The following is an 18,397-nucleotide window of genomic DNA, read 5'->3' on the forward strand; positions in this document are numbered from 1 at the left end:
ATATATATATATAAATCTATATGTATATATATATATATATATATATATTGTATTCGTCCCCAGGGAGATATTTGTTGGAATGATAGCATGTTTACAATCTATACAATACAATAAAATAAAATAGCAGGCCAGGAAATATTTCATGTAACAATTTAAATAATAAAGTAATAAGTAAATTACATGTCTTGAAATAAGAGACATTCTTTTGGTGTTTAACGTAAAACTAGAAGCCAATGAGAAGTTATTTTATACTCAGTATAGTAACTGTGTATGTGAAAAATGAGGTTGGTAGTGAGTGATTTTAATGACGATGTTTTCTCTCCTAAAACAAACCAAATGGTGACATTGTTTAACCTATATCAGCTTCATATGTGTGTTCCCTCACAATAATGTTAAACTTTTACACCTGTATCCCTCTTTAATCTTTTGAGTCTGGACAAAAAAACTAAAATTCTGATCCAGGAATGTGAGATCTCTAAACTATGCAGTTATAACGAGCATCAAAATGACCCATTGCAGGAGTTGTCCATCGCTAATATACAATAATGTCACTGTAAGTTGATAGATATCTTATGATGCTCTATTTTCTAGTCAAACAAATAAACCTAATTGAGAAAGCAGGCATGTGTGATTGACATATGTCGATTTGCCAGAACTTGAAAGCCTCTAAGTAGGCAGCAGTCGGAGAGATAACCATCCCGGTGCTTTGGCCCAGCAATAAAATGTCTAGACACCAACTAACATGAATTTCCCTGAAGAATTAGTGTCATCGGTGTGAGGGTCCTGGCCTGTACTCCGGGGTGCAGTTTGAAATACTGTCTTTTAAATCAATGCTCTCCACTGTTTCCTTTCATTTAACTTGGTGGCATCCTTTGAGACCTTTTGTCTCCGAAAACAACCCGAGAACAAGAAGTTCTTCGCTGTAATGGAGGTTAATCAAACTTCTCCAACTGCCTTCTCTCATGGAAAATGTCAGTCTAGTTAGTAAGTAATTGTGTCTTCTACACACACAAAAAAGGACTTTTGACTTTCGTCAGTTCTTGTTCCCATTTATGAATGAATAGCTTTTTATTTGCACCTTTCCTCCTTCATTTATCATCCGTAAAGAAAGTTGGATTTAGCACTTAAATGCTCAAGTTTTTTAAGATTGATCTTTAATTTAACTGTTTTCCCCCCAACGAAGGAATTTTGCAGCATACAGCACAAAACAAACAGCATTTACATCTCCTCTTGAGTGTGGTCACTAATTACTTTGGGAGAATGTTGATGCCTCATAAATGAACTCAAAGGGGCTCAAAGCGTAAAAAAAACATAAAATGCAAACAGCAGTTTTTCAAAGACGTGTAACGGTGATTTAAAAAAATTGCTTCTTTTTTATTGACTTTATTTTCTTTTACCTCTTCTACTTTCAAGAATTGGGGCTTTGAGACGGCGGTCCATGTAAAACGTCTCCATCCATCACGCCGGCCGGGTTTCCACTGCAGCGTTATTGACAGTAAATTAAAGAAGGCGGCTGACGGGTCGGAGGCATCAAGAGGAAGCTCGGCCATAGCAGGTGAGTTCTTCTCTTCGCTTTTTTACGTCCATACTTCTCATTTACGTCGGCCTCTACATTCCTTAATTTCCTTCTCCGTTCTATTTTATATACGTATAAAAGTATGCCCTACTTTAGTGGCTGTATATGTTTTCCTATTTCCATGAAAGCATGCATTTGTTATCCATATTCAGTTTTATTGGCTGTGTAAAAGAAAATACTACTGCTCTTATTTTGACTGAATTCACCCCAAATAATGTTTTTTTATTTTGTTAAGCATGGATATTGATATATTACCAGTTTACACTAACTATTTAATTTTATTGGCACATCTTTGCTTGTTTTCAACTCTTATTTGTGACACGTTTTTCAAGAAAATGTCCACTTATTGAGCCCCGGAAATAAGGTTTAAAAAAAATTATATATATATATATATAAATATATATATATATATTCATATATAAATATATATATGTAAATATATTAAATATACATATAAACATATATATAAATATATATATTTATATATTTATATATTTATATATTATATATATATATATTCTTTCCCTTTGCATGGCAATACAATGGCAACACACTTTAGTGAAAAGCGTCTCATTGTATCCACTTTTATGAATGTTCCCCTAAAACCTTGACTCATTCTCAAAAAAACAAAAATCACTATATTCCCAAAAATATTTTTAAGAGTTGTTTTTCAGAATGCCATCTGCCTTATCTTTATGTGAATGTCAGAAGAATTAACGACGTCGAATCCAATACTGACGTCTTTCATTTACCAGAAGTTATGATTCATGTGACTGCGATGTTCTTTATTTTGTGCTCAAACTTTTTGGTTTAAAGTATCCAGAGATGAGTGTGCTCTGCAAATGCGACAGGAGGGAATCATTGCTTTATTTAATAGATTATCATGTTATACAACAACTTCAGATAATATTGTTTTGTTTTTCTGCTTTGAAACAAGAGTGCAGACAAAAAAAAAGAAAAGAAAACCTTCAAGACTTTTAACTGTTTTGAACTGAGGGAGAGAAAACACTACTTTTCATGTCAGGTCCTCTAAATGGCAAACTGCCCTGGTCACCATGGCTACGGGGGGAAAGGGGGAGGGGGGTTTGAGAGCACATTAATCGGGGACGATTTAGGTTTCTTTCTCTTTCATTATTTTATTTTTTTCTTCCAAAAAAGACTCAGACGTCCTTTATGAAGCTGATTTGCGAGGCGCAATTTCTTCACATGTAGATCATCGTGAGAATCGCCTCTGAAAGGTTTACTAGTGTCGGGAGATAGAAGAAGAAGAAGAAGAAGAAGAAGAAGAAGAAGAAGAAGAAGAAGAAGAAGAAGAAGAAGAAGAAGAAGAAGAGCTTTCGACAAATAGCATGGATGAATTGAAAATAAAATAGTGGTAAAAATGATATAAATAGGTTAAATGTGAAGGATGATGATTCAGTTTATTTATTTAGTTATATACTGTATATATATATATATATATATTAAATCTTATTTCCTGTGGGGCTCAATAAGTGGAATTTTTTCTTGAAACACGTGTCGCAAATAAGTAAAAAGGATAAACATGGAGAAAATAATATGCAAAGATATGTCAATAAAATTAAATAGTTAGTGTAAACTGGTAATGCATCAATATCCATGCTTAACAACATTAAAAAACATTATTTGTGGTGAATTTATGATGATTTATCTTCTATTTATGTCCGTGCTGATTGTTCGTATAGTTAGTTTGTTATGTTGTTATGTCATTTATATTCATTTGTTGTTGTTTTGTTGTTGTCTGGTAATGTGTAACTTGTAAAAACTTAAAATAAGATGATTTAGAGAAAGAAGAAGAGCGGCGTCTCACTCAGCATCTCTGTCTTTAGCAGAGTTAGCGGAGTTATTTATCTTAAAGCTTTATACTCAGAGGGAATATGAGCGTGCTAAACGGGCTTTTCGTATTTTATGGCTTAATGAAGATTAAATGTTTTGCGAAAGCTTTGGCATCAAAAGGTGTATTCATCTGCTACAACGGCCATATTTGGCTCCCAACCAGCCTCTTGTTAATTGTGCAATCTGGAGCCGGTGGATGATGATGTCTGACGTGGATGCACCAGCCTGTGTGGGTAAACGCTTTGTGTTCCACACATTCCCCCCGTGGCAGGCAGGCCGCTGATGAGAATGACATCACTCATAAAGCAGCGTCGCTCTGCGCTACTTTCCTGCACTGTTTCTTCTACCTCCTCTTCTTCTTGGGTCAGATGCAGCAGATTGATGATGACAGAGTGGCATTGCATTCTGGGAACCCGGGACCATGGCCGTAAATCCATCGCTGCGACGCAGCTTCACAATGGCCTACTGTCTCGCCACGGCAGGCCGAGAGGCTGTTACCGCATCACCCCAGAGAGCTTGCTAGGGCGCGACTATTACGCTTTCCTGCATAGTGAACTATGAAAAACTCAAAGAATGAGAGAAAAAAAGAAGAAGAAGGGGAGAGAGATAAACCTCTTCGGGTGAGTGGAAATTTCCCACGCTCTTTAGACGTCGAGGCGCTCCGATGCTCTTCGAGGAGATCTGTCAAATCGGAGCCTCGGCTGTATTAGAAAGCAAATAAAACACACGGACAAATAAACACGAGACGTTTCTTACTGACCTTGGAGAACCAGCTGTGTTGTGAGTGCAGAAAACTGGCCCCACCCCCCCTTTCCCCTGTGTGTGTGTGTGTGTGTGTGTGTTTGCTTACTTCTGTCTTCTGTCTGATGTGTGTATGAGCAGAATAGAGCTCTTTTTGTTCAGATTACATGTGTTTGCGTGCGTGTGTGTGTGTGTGTGTGTGTGCCTTTCTATTTGTGTCATTTGATTGGTTAAAACCAAACTTCAAACTTATTGACACTTCCCTCTGTGTTCTCTCACTGGGTTTTTACATGAAGAGGCACTGAGTCGTACAATATTACAGGAACATGTTGGAGAAATAATAAAATGTCTGAGTGAACATGTTATGGATGGTGTACGGATAATAACTTTGACAGAAGTGGGTCATTGTGCATGTCTTGAGAGCTTATGTGCAGTTTTCTGCACAGGTGCAGTGTTTATACTCCACTCCGGTATAGTTTGTGTGTGTGTGTGTGTGTGTGTGTGTGTGTGTGTGTACAGAAACTGTTCTCATGTCTGGTCGTTTCAGCAATTCAATAATCCGATATTTAGAAAAGGGGGTTAACAATAAGTCATGTTTACATCAGCAAAGAAAGAAATAAATATATATATATATATATATATTTCCTCACTTAAACGTCAGGTGTCGTGAAACAATAAATACTGTCGGAAAGCAGATAACATTTGACTCTTTCCTCAATTTGCTCATAATCCACAGACATAAGGCAACTAATTGAAAAAATGGCTTCATTTCAAAAGGTCAGCAGACGGTTGTCGTTCTGCCGGTCCACGGAGATCATGTTGTTATCATTTGCCTTCACACACGAACCCCTGAAAGGATTTGTTCTATTTCTTGGGAGTTGTTCTGATCCGATGTGAGAGGTCAAAGGTCAGGGATGTCTCATGTGTACAGATTGTAAAGCCCTCTGAGGGGAGTTTCATACATGTGTGATATTGAGCTTCATAAAATAAACTGAATTGACAAACACAACGAAGCTGAATGGAAGCATATTGACGGCTCACGGCGTTGAACATCTTCAACCATAACAACGTGACCAAGCAGTTCAGATGCTGACGGCGTGTTGGGGTCTCGGAACATAACTCTGCTGCATTTCTGCAGAAATAACTCCAACCAGTTCATATAAAAGGTGTGCGAGCAGTAGTTTATGGGTCGGATCAGTCTCAATAATTACAAACACAAAGATTCACAAATGCACACAGAACAATTCACAAATACATTCGATTTACAAATGCACGCAGAAGGATTTACAAATAAATTAAACTCATAAATGCAAACACAAAGATTTACAAATACATTCCAATGCACACGTGAATAAATTACCATTTGTTTGTTTGTGGATCGCTACACATTTGTTTTCGGGTTTTTCGAGACTCTCCTGCAGTGGCTCCTTCACAAATGCGGTTTTTTCTCCAACATAGACCTATCTGTAGCCAATCAGATGTCGCCCTCATTATTGAGACTGATCTTACCCCATAGTCATTTGGAACCACCTCCTTAATCCTCCTGTTATCTTTATATTAACTGACATATTTTACCCTCGGGGTCAATTTGACCCCAGCAATTAAAACCTCCAGAAAATTATTAGAATTAATATTGTTTCCCAAGTTTAAGTGTGAGGTACTTTATGTTTGTTTGTTGACTACCTAAATAGCCCTTTAAATAAATAAAAAAGTTGATATTTCTTATATGTTTGACACAGTGAAAAACAGCCTGGGGTCAAATTGACCCCAAAGAACACCGACATTAAACATTGAATGGGGTCAAATTGACCCTAAAGGTAACAGGAGGGTTAAAACACCCAAATGAAACCAGCCCAGTTCTGTAAAAGCAATGACGCTCTACGCTTAAAGATAACCAACATTTGTGTCCCCTCATGAATAAATGGGCACAAAGGCTCTCGGTGATGTTGGCTCAGTAATGGGTGCCATGCTTCAACCACAGGCCCCTCCCCTTTCCCCTCTCCCCCCTCCCCTCCCCGAGCTCCACGGTGTGACCTCCCTCCGGTGCGATCAGGCCTGCAGCGCTTGTCATCTCCCCGGTGGCAGCTTAGATTCTCCAATTTTTAGGTTAATTAATCAAAAATGATTTCTTTTCTCATTAGCCATGCGGGTTGCTTTGCAATCTGCAGAATCGATGTTTTACAGATGTTTCCTTGGGTTTTGTTTTTCGAGACGGCGCTGATTTTTATTGGGTATAGATTTAAGAGGGTGCTGAGGGATTGTGAGTTAACCACACACAATCAGACACACACACACACACGCGCGCGCTCGCAGCCACAGACCCAGTCGACGCACACTATGCATAGTCACGTGCTCAAATAAAAGCCCAACATGGATACAACGCACACGCAACAAAACGGACACGAGCACGCACACACACACGTGTGCTCATCCTAACTCACTGTCAGGAGCGCTGCGTTCAATGCCATCCGTTCGTCTAACCGCTACGGACAGTAGTCCTGCTCTCCTTCTCCATTTCGGTTTGCCTATATCAAGTCGATCGTTGCCAAACCCAGGGGGTTGAGCCACACACACACACACACACACACACACTGGCTGGGTAGCACTCTTTAATCACGTAACAGCTTCTGGTTCTAGTTCCTGTTGGTTGTAAACAAATGTAATGTTGCATTTCCTGCAGTCTAGACATAACAACAAACCCCGGCAGAACCGGAGCGGGGAGCGACCGCGGTCTGCTGAGGAGCGGCCGGCACCACGCCGCGGCCGAAGGCGCGGAGGACGCGTCCGAACACGCAGCCGAGGCGTCGGGCATAACTCGAGTCATACGAGGTACAAGTTGTAGTTTTTTGTTCTGCTTCACTTTTTCAAATTCAAATTTTGCAGGGAGAATGTTTGAACATATTTGAATATGATTTGTGAGAGTTTTAAACCTTTCAACTGCCTCATTCCAAACATATCTTCATCCTGGAAGTTCTTTTTTTCCAATTTGGACCTGAAATTTGCATATTTTTTCTTTACATTACATTACATGTCATTTAGCTGACACTTTTATCCAAAGCGACTTACTTCCTGTTACAATCATACACGCAGCTACAGGGAGCAATTCAGGGTTAAGTGCCTTGCTCAAGGACACATCGACTAGGGCGGGGATTGCACCTCCAACCCCCTAAATGAAAGACGGACCTGCTACCCACAGACCCACAGTTGCACCTTTCTCTCTGTGCCATCTTCATTTACTCTTACCCAGTCACATATAGACTGATATGTACACATGTGAACAAAAAAAAATTTCATTTTTAAAAAGGTAAAAATGTAAAAATGATTAAAATAGCCCTAGTGGTTGCAGAGATACAACCTTTTTAGTTTGGGAATGCCACTTTCTGAGCAGAGGCCGAAAAAAAGCTTGGTGCTGAAAAGGTTAAAGATGCTTTCATACCCTCCCTGGATGAAACAAAAGATGTACATTACATGTCATTTAGCTGACGCTTTTATCCAAAAGAACTTAAAAACATGTTACATAGCTACACAGGAGGACCTCAGGGTTAAGTGTCTTGCTCAAGGACACATGGACTAGGGTGGGAATTGAACCTCCAACCCCCTGATTGAAAGGCAGAGCTGCTAACTGCTGACCCACAGTCCCTTTTTACAACATGTTGAAACATTAAGATTCTTTCTCATTTCCATATGTCTCATTCAGATTGATAAATTCCTTTCCGTCAACTTTTTTTTTTTTGGCGCCCTGAATGTCCCCTGAACGCCATCTGCTGCACAGTTGTTCTGCCGCGCGTCATATATGGTCCTGTGTGTGTGTGTTTGCATTTGTGTGTACACTATAGTCCCCACCCGCCGATCCGCTCAACTACACAGGGAAAAAAAGAAGATGAAGCGGAGGGGCAAAGGAGCCCAAACAGAAATTATTATTGATTTAATCACATAATCAGCCACAAACACTTCAGGCCAAGATAGCAAATCCATAATAGCCTCCCCACATAACCACCCTTACAAATTTACCATCAAAGCCCAGGCGCCGCGCACACACACCGCAAACACACGGGAACCAGGGGTCACCTTCAGTCGGCGGCAAAATATTGATGTTCCTAATGCTTCTATATGTTTTTGAGTTAAGCGTTATCAATCACCGATAAGGGCCAGATGTCTCTAAAACATAACTCCTATGGCAGAGGGATTACAGCGTCGCCTTTTCTCTTCATAATCTGAGCATATCTTCCCAGACAAAGGGAGAGGACGGTGGAATCAATGTTGTCGGAGGCGGACGTTTCCCACGCCGGCTGCTCTTTAGATGAGATACAGGAAGCTCGTTGAAAACCTTTGAGACTTGGTGTCCTCGTGGAAAAAAAGTGCTCCCGTTCAAGGAAAATGTAATTAATTAATTTCAACGTTTAAGAGGAAGAAAAATAATTCTTCACTCTCTTAAAACGTCTCACTCGTGACAGCTTTTCAAACTAAAACAACCATTATTGTTGACTTACAATGACGCACGGCGTCGTTTAATTAGAGCACAAGGATACGTGTTGTCTGGTTGAATGAATGAATTTCATCGCCGATTAATTAAAATGAGGAGGAAAAAGTTTTTATTGTTTGAATCAATAAAGATGCGATGGAATATATTTGACGTCAATAGCCGTAAACTCGCTGAAATCTCACTTTTTCACCTTTATCTTCCCAAAAGTCATTAAGAGCACTTTGTTACCTTGAGAGCAGCTGCGAAGCCTTCGAGTCTGAACAACATCCCTCTGTGAATCCACTATTGTGTCAAATGATTAGATGAAAGGCCTTTTACCAATATGAATATGTCTATAACAAGGCTGCTGATAACTTGTGTCAATGCTTCATATCTACACTTAAACGCCCCACTCAAAAGGAAAAATTGAATTGAATGAATCGTCGGTAATTGTTCGTCAGCAATCCCCATTGAATGTATCTACAACTCTATATTCAATTCAATTCAGTTTATTTCGTATAGCCCATTCTCCCAAATTACAAATTTGTCTCAGAGGGCTTTACAATCTGTCCACATAGACATCCCTGACCTTTGACCTCACATCGGATCAGGAAAAACTCCCAAACAAACCTTCACAGGGAAAAAATGGAAGAAACCTTCAGGAGAGCAACAGAGGAGGACCCCTCTCCAGGATGGACAGAAAAATAGATGTCATGTGACCAGAAGGAAACATAACAGCTAAAACACATTCAATCAATATATGTTAGTTATTATTGTTAGTCTAGGTGGTATGAAATTGCCTACCTATGCACATGGGGGGGGGGGGGGGTCACAGGAAACAATGCAGCGTGTCATCAAACAGCATGTCGGCCTCACTGTTTGATGTCCCGGAATAACTTGAAATGAGAGACAAGGGAACATTTGTCGTGGTGACGTTCACAAGATAGATATTTTTGTAAGTACCAAGTAGCTGAACTGCATCGAATCATCACTTACTGGATGATAATCAGTTTTTTTTAATGAAAGCCCAAAAATCGACCTCTAATATTTGCTTAATTCCACTGCACCAGAAGAAAAGATGATTTGCCTAATTTTGCGTGGCTACGGAACAATGAATTAGATTCAGATTCCCCCCCCCCCCCCTCAACATCCATCTCTCCAGCGATCTATCCATTCAGTCGCCTATCCCTGTCCATCTCGCCCGGGGCGATGGGAGCTTAATTGTTTACCAAAGGGTTGCGGCTCATTTGCTCCTGGAGATTGGGCCTAATTAACACTAACTTGTCTGAACACCGAGGAGCGCTGTCCACTCCACTTTAATCTAATCTGTACTCTTTCAAAAAAAATAATGAGATCATTTACACCTCATTAACGAGCAATGTAATGTCTGGGCATTAATCATAATGATTGCTTATCATTTCACTTTGCAATATTATCTCCTCTAATGAAACTGTTCACACAACTGCCAAGAGGGCCTTAATTGGCCGTGTGAAATCAGAGAGCGCCCGGCAGCTTGCACGCAAAAAACGTGTGTGAAGTTCTAATTTGCATTGGGGTATAGGGCGAGAGGGGGGGTGGGGGGGGGGGTTGGGGGGAGGGGGGTTGGCATCACTTAGGAAAACGTGAACGCACACGTTCACACGCGTACACGCAATACGGAAATGTAGCCCGGTGATTCCTAAAAATATATGGGTCAGTATTCAGGGAGCGATGTTACACGTTGGAATTCCCAAACAGTCGCGAGGTGCTACTAGGTGCTGCTAGGTGCTACTAGGTGCTGCTAGGTGCTGCTAGGTGCTACTAGGTTCTACTAGGTGCTGCTAGGTGCTGCTAGGTGCTACTAGGTGCTGCTAGGTGCTGCTAGGTGCTGCTAGGTGCTACTAGGTGCTACTAGGTGCTGCTAGGTGCTACTAGGTGCTGCTAGGTGCTACTCGGTGCTACTAGGTGCTACTCGGTGCTACTAGGTGCTGCTAGGTGCTACTAGGTGCTACTAGGTGCTGCTAGGTGCTACTAGGTGCTACTAGGTGCTGCTAGGTGCTACTCGGTGCTACTAGGTGCTGCTAGGTGCTACTAGGTGCTACTAGGTGCTGCTAGGTGCTACTAGGTGCTACTAGGTGCTGCTAGGTGCTACTAGGTGCTACTAGGCGCTACTAGGTGCTACTAGGTGCTACTAGGCGCTACTAGGCGCTACTAGGTGCTACTAGGTGCTGCTAGGTGCTACTAGGTGCTACTAGGCGCTACTAGGTGCTACTAGGTGCTACTAGGTGCTGCTAGGTGCTACTAGGCGCTACTAGGTGCTACTAGGTGGTACTAGGCGCTGCTAGGTGCTACTAGGTGCTACTTGGTGCTGATCGGTGCTACTAGGTGCTGCTAGGTGCTACTCGGTGCTACTTGGTGCTGCTCGGTGCTACTAGGTGCTATCGAGCTGCTACTACTGTTGCACTGTTTGTACTTTAAGAAAAAGGAGAGGATGGAAAAACTCCAGACTTCACGCCCATTTGGGACCCGACTTTTTTTTGTGGAAAACATTAAGTGTGAAACTAAATGCTCCTGATGTCTGCCGCCCCTCCCCCCCCCCCCTCTTGGGCATAAGATCCATGCCAGTGGTGGATGTGATTATCCAGGTGACATGGCACTCAGACTGATCCCGGCTTTGTGCCACCACCGTGAAGCCGAGACACGAAAGACACCCAAACCAATATTCCGTGTTTTCCTCATGGCCTACTATATGCCCCGGCCTGGCTGGTCATCCCCTCCCCCCCCATTCCCCCCCCCCCCGTGGAGGGAGACTAAACACTCCTGATACCAGTCAAAATATGCCATCCCTCCCTCGGTGTTTGGACCACCTAAAGAGGCCACGCTCGACTGGAGGGAGGAGAGCGCTGAGGCTCCCCCTGGCTTAGGAGGGCTTCGGTGCGGATGTCATTTGCTCTTTCTCCATGCTCAGAGTGGCTAGCTGCTAATTGTGGCCCCTGGTCGGTGAGTTGAGTCTGTGTCGCTGAGGAGAAACGCCAATGCCCAAATTGGAATCTCAGCAGCGTGTCTTGAGAGTCGCGGAGACACTTCCACTCCATCGGGGACACGGCTTTAAAGACACACTCATAATTCCTCCTGGGTTAAGTTCATCATCCAAAGAAGATTCCTGTTGTTGGTCGGGAGCCAGGATCGGGATCAACGGCCGGTCCAAGAGTGAAACTAAAAGCCAAGGCCGAACGTAAAAAAACTTCTCATTCAACGGGCAGTTCAGAGTCTGCTGTGTATTTTTAGTCTCCAGCAAGACTCTAACTCCTGACCTTTAACCTTTAACCTTGAGCCCATGATTCTAACCCTGACCCTCGCCTAACCATCGAGAAGAAGCAGACGAAAGCATTCTTGGTTATACCTCTAGGGGAGAGATTTACTTCACACGGAACCAAAATACACTCATATCCAGGATCCGTTGTACATACTTTAATGTGTTGGGGTCTTCTGTTCGATCCCTGGTTCAATGCAGAGGCCACATTTCATATGTGTAATTTGACACATTTAACTTTAAATGTATGTATGGAGAGATGCCAGAGCGAGGATGACTAAAATGCACTTCCGTAGCTCAAAGTACGGGAACTGGCACCTCCCGATTTCTCAGTTTGCCATGACAGGATTATTTGTAATTCTCAATTCAATTCAGTTTATTTTGTACAGCCCAATATCACACATTACTAATTTGCCTCAGCGGGCTTTACAATCTGTACACATACGACATCCCTGACCTTTGACCTCTCACATCGGATCAGGAAAAACTCCCAAAAAATAGAAAAAAAGTGAAGAAACCTTCAGGAGAGCAACAGAGGAGGATCCCTCTCCAGGATGAACTGAATAGATGTCATGTGACCAGAAGGAAGCATCACAGAGTTACAACACATTCAATGAATATGAATACTGAATGTCATATTCATTGAATGTGTGGCTTAATGTCTACCTGGCCCAACGAGGGCCTAACGTGTCAGAAAGGTGGTCCAGATATTCTCAAAGTCCCATGGCTCTACCTCTTCGTACACCCCTCTCTCCCTCTATCAAACCTCCCCATCATTTCCACTGGTCTCTCATTTCCAACTGTCAGCTCCTCTCCGAGTTATTAAAGGCCCTGGTTAACATGCGCTCTGCGACAGAGTCAAACGCCTGCGCTGCCATAACCACGTGCTGATATGATTTATTCTCTCCCCCGGGGACCCTTCTAATGAACAGAGATGTATGCTCAGCAGCCCTGTACATGTAACCTCCGTGTGCTCAGAGGACGGCCGCGCTGTAATATGATAAGTGCCTTGTCGATAGGCTGTATGATATGCTAATCATACTAAAACACGGTGCCTCTGGCTCTCCCCTTGTTTATTTATGAAGGCTTGACCTGAGGGAGAGCAGTAATCGGCTTTTCTCTGAACTCTCTAACCCTGGGAGCCGAGGGAACCGCCAATCACACACATCTGAGTCCTATAATTCCCCCACCTCTATCCCTCTGTTCCCCCTCAACCCGGAGCTGAAATGGCAGATTTATGCAAACAGCACTGCGTGTGCATTTTTTTTCCCGCCCGCGTTGTCAAGCGCTCAAATCATTAAACTAATTATTAATTGGGACTGACGTAAACAAGATGTCAGCAGCCTGCCGACTCGACTGTGTTCTCAGCTCGGCAAATAAAGTGCATTGACCCGATGTGTTCGTCGTCAAAATGCGTTCTTTTTTTTTTTAGATGCAAATCCAGTGCAGGACCTCAGACTCACACATATTTTGAGTGGAAAATAAATAGTACGGTGCACTTTTTCTGAAAAATATTGACGAGTGATTTGCCAAACTCTGCTGTGTACTTCGTGTCGACCGGTTACTGAGAGCTACTACAAGGAACTTTCATTTTTGGTCGATGTTGGCGGTCCCTGTGGTCAAAGGGTCGTTGTTTCCAAGAGTTCCTTCAGAAAACCCGTCATTTGACGGCAGTCGGGTCTGACAGTCGTTTTCTGGTTCTGGCTCTGGCCTTTGGAGGGTCCCATCAGAAATGGCCCATCTTCTTGCTCATGGTCTCGCTTACTCATGCAGTGCATATAGAGGTATCAGTATTATAATTGAAATGTTCTCATCATCCGTTACAGTTCCTCACAGAAACTTTATGGAAAACATATTACTTACACCTACTACAAGGAACTTTCATTTTGGGTCGATGTTGGCGATCCCTGTGGTCAAAGGGTCGTTGTTTCCAAGAGTTCCTTCAGAAAACCCGTCATTTGACTGCAGTCGGGTCTGATAGTCGTTTTCTGGTTCTGGTTCTGCCCTTCGGAGGGTCCCAGCAATACAGCCTGGGCCCCCAGCAGCGTGGCGTCAGTCGGCTCCCAGCTGGTGGAACTTATCTGTCATATAGAAATGGCCCATCTTCTTGCTGATGGCCTCGCTTGCTTATTCAATTCAATTCAGTTTATTTGTAGCCCAATTTCACAAATTACAAATTTGTCTCGGAGTGCTTTACAATCTGTACACATAGACATCCCTGCCCCAAAACCGAACATCGGACCAGGAAAAACTCCCAAATAACCCTTCAGGGGGAAAAAAAGGGAATAAACCTGCAGGAGAGCAACAGAGGAGGATCCCTCTCCAGGATGGACAGATGCAATAGATGTAATGTGTACAGAAGGACAGATTTAGAGTTAAAATACATTCAATGAATATGACAGAGTGTATGAATAGTTCATAGTAGGCATATTCCACGATGGAGACCTCCACGATCCATCAGGCAGATGGCGGTGGGGAGGAGGAGTGGGCGGAGTCTCAACAGGACAGTGGCGCAGTCAGGAGCAGGAATTCCAAGACCCAGACCTCGATGATCCATCAGGCAGATAGGATCTATGCCGTCTCATAGGGTCCGATGACCCCATGAGACGTGAAGTCAAAAGGACTCCGGGGAGAAAGCAGAGTTAGTAACGTGTGATTGAGAGATGAAAATTCATCCTTAAGGAGAGAAAAAAGAGGAGATAGGTACTCAGTGCATCCTAAAATGTCCCCCGGCAGCTATAAGCCTATAGCAGCATATCAAGGGGCTGGACCAGGGCAAACCTGATTCAGCCCTAACTATAAGCTCTGTCAAAGAGGAAGGTCTTAAGTCTACTCTTAAACGAGGTGACTGTGTCTGCCTCCCGGACTGAAGGTGGAAGCTGGTTCCATAAAAGAGGAGCTTGATAACTAAAGGCTCTGGCTCCCATTCTACTTTTTAAGACTCTAGGAACTACAAGTAGTCCCGCATTTAGTGAGCGTAGCTCTCTAGTGGGGCAATATGGTACTACAAGCTCCTTAAGATATGATGGAGCATCACCAATCAAGGCTTTGTAGGTTAAGAGAATAATTTTAAAAGTGATTCTTGATTTTACTGGGAGCCAGTGCAGAGCAGCTAGTGCAGGAGTGATGTGATCTCTTTTCTTAGTTTTAGTGAGAACACGAGCTGCAGCATTCTGGATCAACTGGAGGGACCTAAGAGATTTATTAGAGCAGCCTGATAATAAGGAGTTGCAGTAATCCAGTCTCGAAGTAACGAACGCGTGAACCAATTTTTCTGCATCTTTTTGAGACAAGATGTGCCTGATTTTTGAAATATTACGTAGATGAAAGAATGCAGTCCTTGAGATTTGCTTTACGTGGGAGTTAAAGGACAAGTCCCGATCAAAGATAACGCCAAGATTCTTTACAGTGCAGTGCATATGGAGGTATCAGAATTTCAATTAAAAAGGTCTCATCAGAAGTTACCATTGCTTGCTAACTGCAATGAATGTAGGGTTAACCTCACTTGAATCCCTCTGTTTTGTATGTGGTGTTTGCAAAATGGCCGCATGCGCCGCACGTAGCAATCCAGTGCTACGTGGTCAGGTTCACGTCTTCCGCGCTAATCGCTGGCACAACCGTGCTGATTTGATTCCGAATGATCGGATTGATCTCTCGGCAAACAAAAGGATTATCCTCGTCATCGGCCGCTCGCTGGACGCGTTCCTCGTTCTCACAGTTGCTGTCATGGAAACCCTCCTGGTGTCACATTAAGCTCCGCCCCACATTGACTGTGACCACCCCCCCCCCCTCCCCCGAGCACCGTGCCGCCACGTCACCGTGACAGTCAGCTAACGTAGAGGAAGCTTCGTCTGCATGAATGCCTCCGGTCGGTGACACATAGTCGGACTAAATGCCACCTGCATACCACAACAAATACATCCTTGTATACTTCAGACCCCAAAAGACGCTGTGCACTGTCAGAGAATACAATATATAAAACAACCGAGTCCTTTCTTACACCTTAATAGGACTAAAACAAGTCACTTTGACAGGTGTGTAATCTGGTTCCGGATAACTAAAGACCCACTGAAGGCCTCCATGCTCACACCAGCCAGTGTCTCCCAGCTCAGAAGGGCCAAGGGCGAGTCAGTGTCCCTCAGCCTCATTGTGTCTTGCTTTGACTTTGACTCTTTGTGCCTGGCTACAGATTTAGTGCAGCTCTCCAGTAACTGCAAACATTGTGTCGTGCAAATATGTTGAGGATGAAGAGAGACTGGTTTGATTGACTAGTGCAGTGGTTCTCAAATGGGGGTACGTGTACCCCCGATGGCTAAGGCACTCCAAGGGGTACGAGGGGGTATACTTATAAAATGAGCATTTAAATCCTGAAATAAGTTATTTATTCAATATTTAATACAATATATGTGTAAATTCCTGAACTGCATTGCATATATTTTGTATTAAATCAGAAACTATTGGGGCTAGTGGTTGTATGTCACTCAGTATATATTATTCTGAATTTATTTTTTATTTTTCCATTTGTGCAGGTGTAACAGCAAGATACATTTTCCTTTTAATTAATTCACGTGTATATATTATATTTGTTCTTTTTTTCAAATGTTTTTACGATGTCTTTTTTTCATACAGTGTTAGTCTCAAAGTATAAAAAAATGTGTCCTGGGGTGGGGCGTAAATCAGAGCCGGGGCCTTACATCTGTGAGCAAGGAAACAAAGGTTTGTTTGTGTGCCTCAATCACTCTTGCTCATGAAAGCAGACACTTACTTGAAAAAAAAAATCCTTCTCTATTTTTTCTCTTCTCTTTTTCTTTTCTCTTCAGGGGAAACACTCTGAACCAACATCCTGGGTATAAATTTGCAAAATGCAATACAGGCCTGATTGTGTGTGAAGTGGATGTGGGGCGCATACGAATAGACCCTGTGTACCCCTTCCTCTCTCCTCCTCCTTTTCCTCCTCCTCCAAATAGTACTACTCATTCCCTCCACCTTCCCCAACCCCTCTCCGTTGTCACGCAGCCAAGTAAGCAATGTGGAAAAAAGAAAAGAAAAAAGAAAGCCTCCATAGTTGTGTTGTTGTTCTTGCTTACTGTAATGAAGTGACAGTGTTAACCAATCGCAGCTGGCCAAGAATAATTCCAGAGAGCGGATGAAATATGTTTAACTCTATTCACCTGTTTACACGTGTTTCCTCAGCTAAACTGTATTGTTAAAGAGTGAAAATTTGCATAAATCCTGTCAAAATAAGTATTATTTAGCTGCCATGTAGAATTGTATTTGTATTCCAAGACTCGCACATCTTTATTATATATATATATTTTTACATTTTAAGATGTTTTAGTACTCTTTTAATGATACAGGTTGCTGATTTTAAAACTCCAAACTACGCCGTCTCCTCCACGCCACTTCCCTTCAGCATAACGTTATGTTCCGTGTGCATATATATATATATATATATATATGCAGGCTACAGTATCAGAGAGATGGCCGAGGAGGCGGTGAGCGTCTGAATGGGAGGGCTGGGAACCAGTGAAGCCTTGGCACTGACACCGGGTCAGCTCCGAGCCCCCCTCGCCGCCCAGCCCCTCAGCACCAGGTGTTCCCCTGCATTCAAATGATACTTGTATTCATAGACTGCCCCAACTGGAGTATTAAAACTCCAAAAATTTGCAACTGAATGCTGATATAATCCTGGAAATATATGTCTCCATTAAAAATAATAGAGCCCATTTAAAGGAACAAGGCGGTCTTTGTGTGAGGCTTTATGTATATTTATCACGCCGCTAAAAGGGAACCAGGGGTAGGGGGGGATGGGGGGGGGGGTTAAGGAGATGGAGATGGGGAGTGGGGGGGGGGGGGGCAGACTTTTCCAACTGTTTACATGTTAATTTCAAAACTTAACAGCCCTTGCCCCCGGTACTATTTATACACCAAATGCAAATCATTTTTTCCCTCCTTTTGTTGTCGTCTTTTTTTTGTTGCAAACACTTGACTGTTGATGGAAAAATGCAAATGACTGTAGGTATGGAAAGTTCTGTGGCACATTGTCCGGCCGGAATTTGACCGACGGGGTTTTCATTTTGATGAAAACGATGCAGCCTCTCGCCAACTGAATGCCATCTCCTGGTGACAACAGGTGTCAATTACAGTTTGTTTTTTGCATGCTCTGGGATTAGTGCCACACATATGTATCACAGGAAGAGAGACCCCGGAGGCCGTTTGTTAGATGAGTTAAACCTCAGTAGGGCGGGGTGACCATGGAGCCATTATAAAGCAAAGCACAACTACAAAATGGTATTTGCAAATTTTTTATGGAAAATATTCTCAAATCTTTTGTCTCACCTTCATAATTGAAGTTTATACAGATTAACAGCGGAATAACAGTTGTCTTGCTACTAATGTCTGTTATCCTTTATTCTGTGAATATCAATGAAGCTTGGCCTAGTTATATTAGCATTACATACATAAGTAATAC

The 18,397-nt window shown here is 42.6% G+C and overlaps 1 long non-coding RNA gene across 1 annotated transcript in view; it reads left to right on the top strand.

The window, feature by feature from the left end:
* The first annotated feature begins 1,443 nt into the window (after positions 1 to 1,443).
* LOC130213162 (uncharacterized) overlaps positions 1,444 to 18,397 on the top strand; it is a 46,924-nt gene continuing 29,970 nt past the window's right edge. Inside the window, exon 1 of the long non-coding RNA XR_008835456.1 lies at positions 1,444 to 1,555. This is a non-coding gene — a long non-coding RNA (uncharacterized LOC130213162). The remainder of the gene's footprint in view (positions 1,556 to 18,397) is intronic.

Source organism: Pseudoliparis swirei, chromosome 22, assembly GCF_029220125.1.
Source record: "Pseudoliparis swirei isolate HS2019 ecotype Mariana Trench chromosome 22, NWPU_hadal_v1, whole genome shotgun sequence".
Classification (NCBI taxonomy): domain Eukaryota; kingdom Metazoa; phylum Chordata; class Actinopteri; order Perciformes; family Liparidae; genus Pseudoliparis; species Pseudoliparis swirei.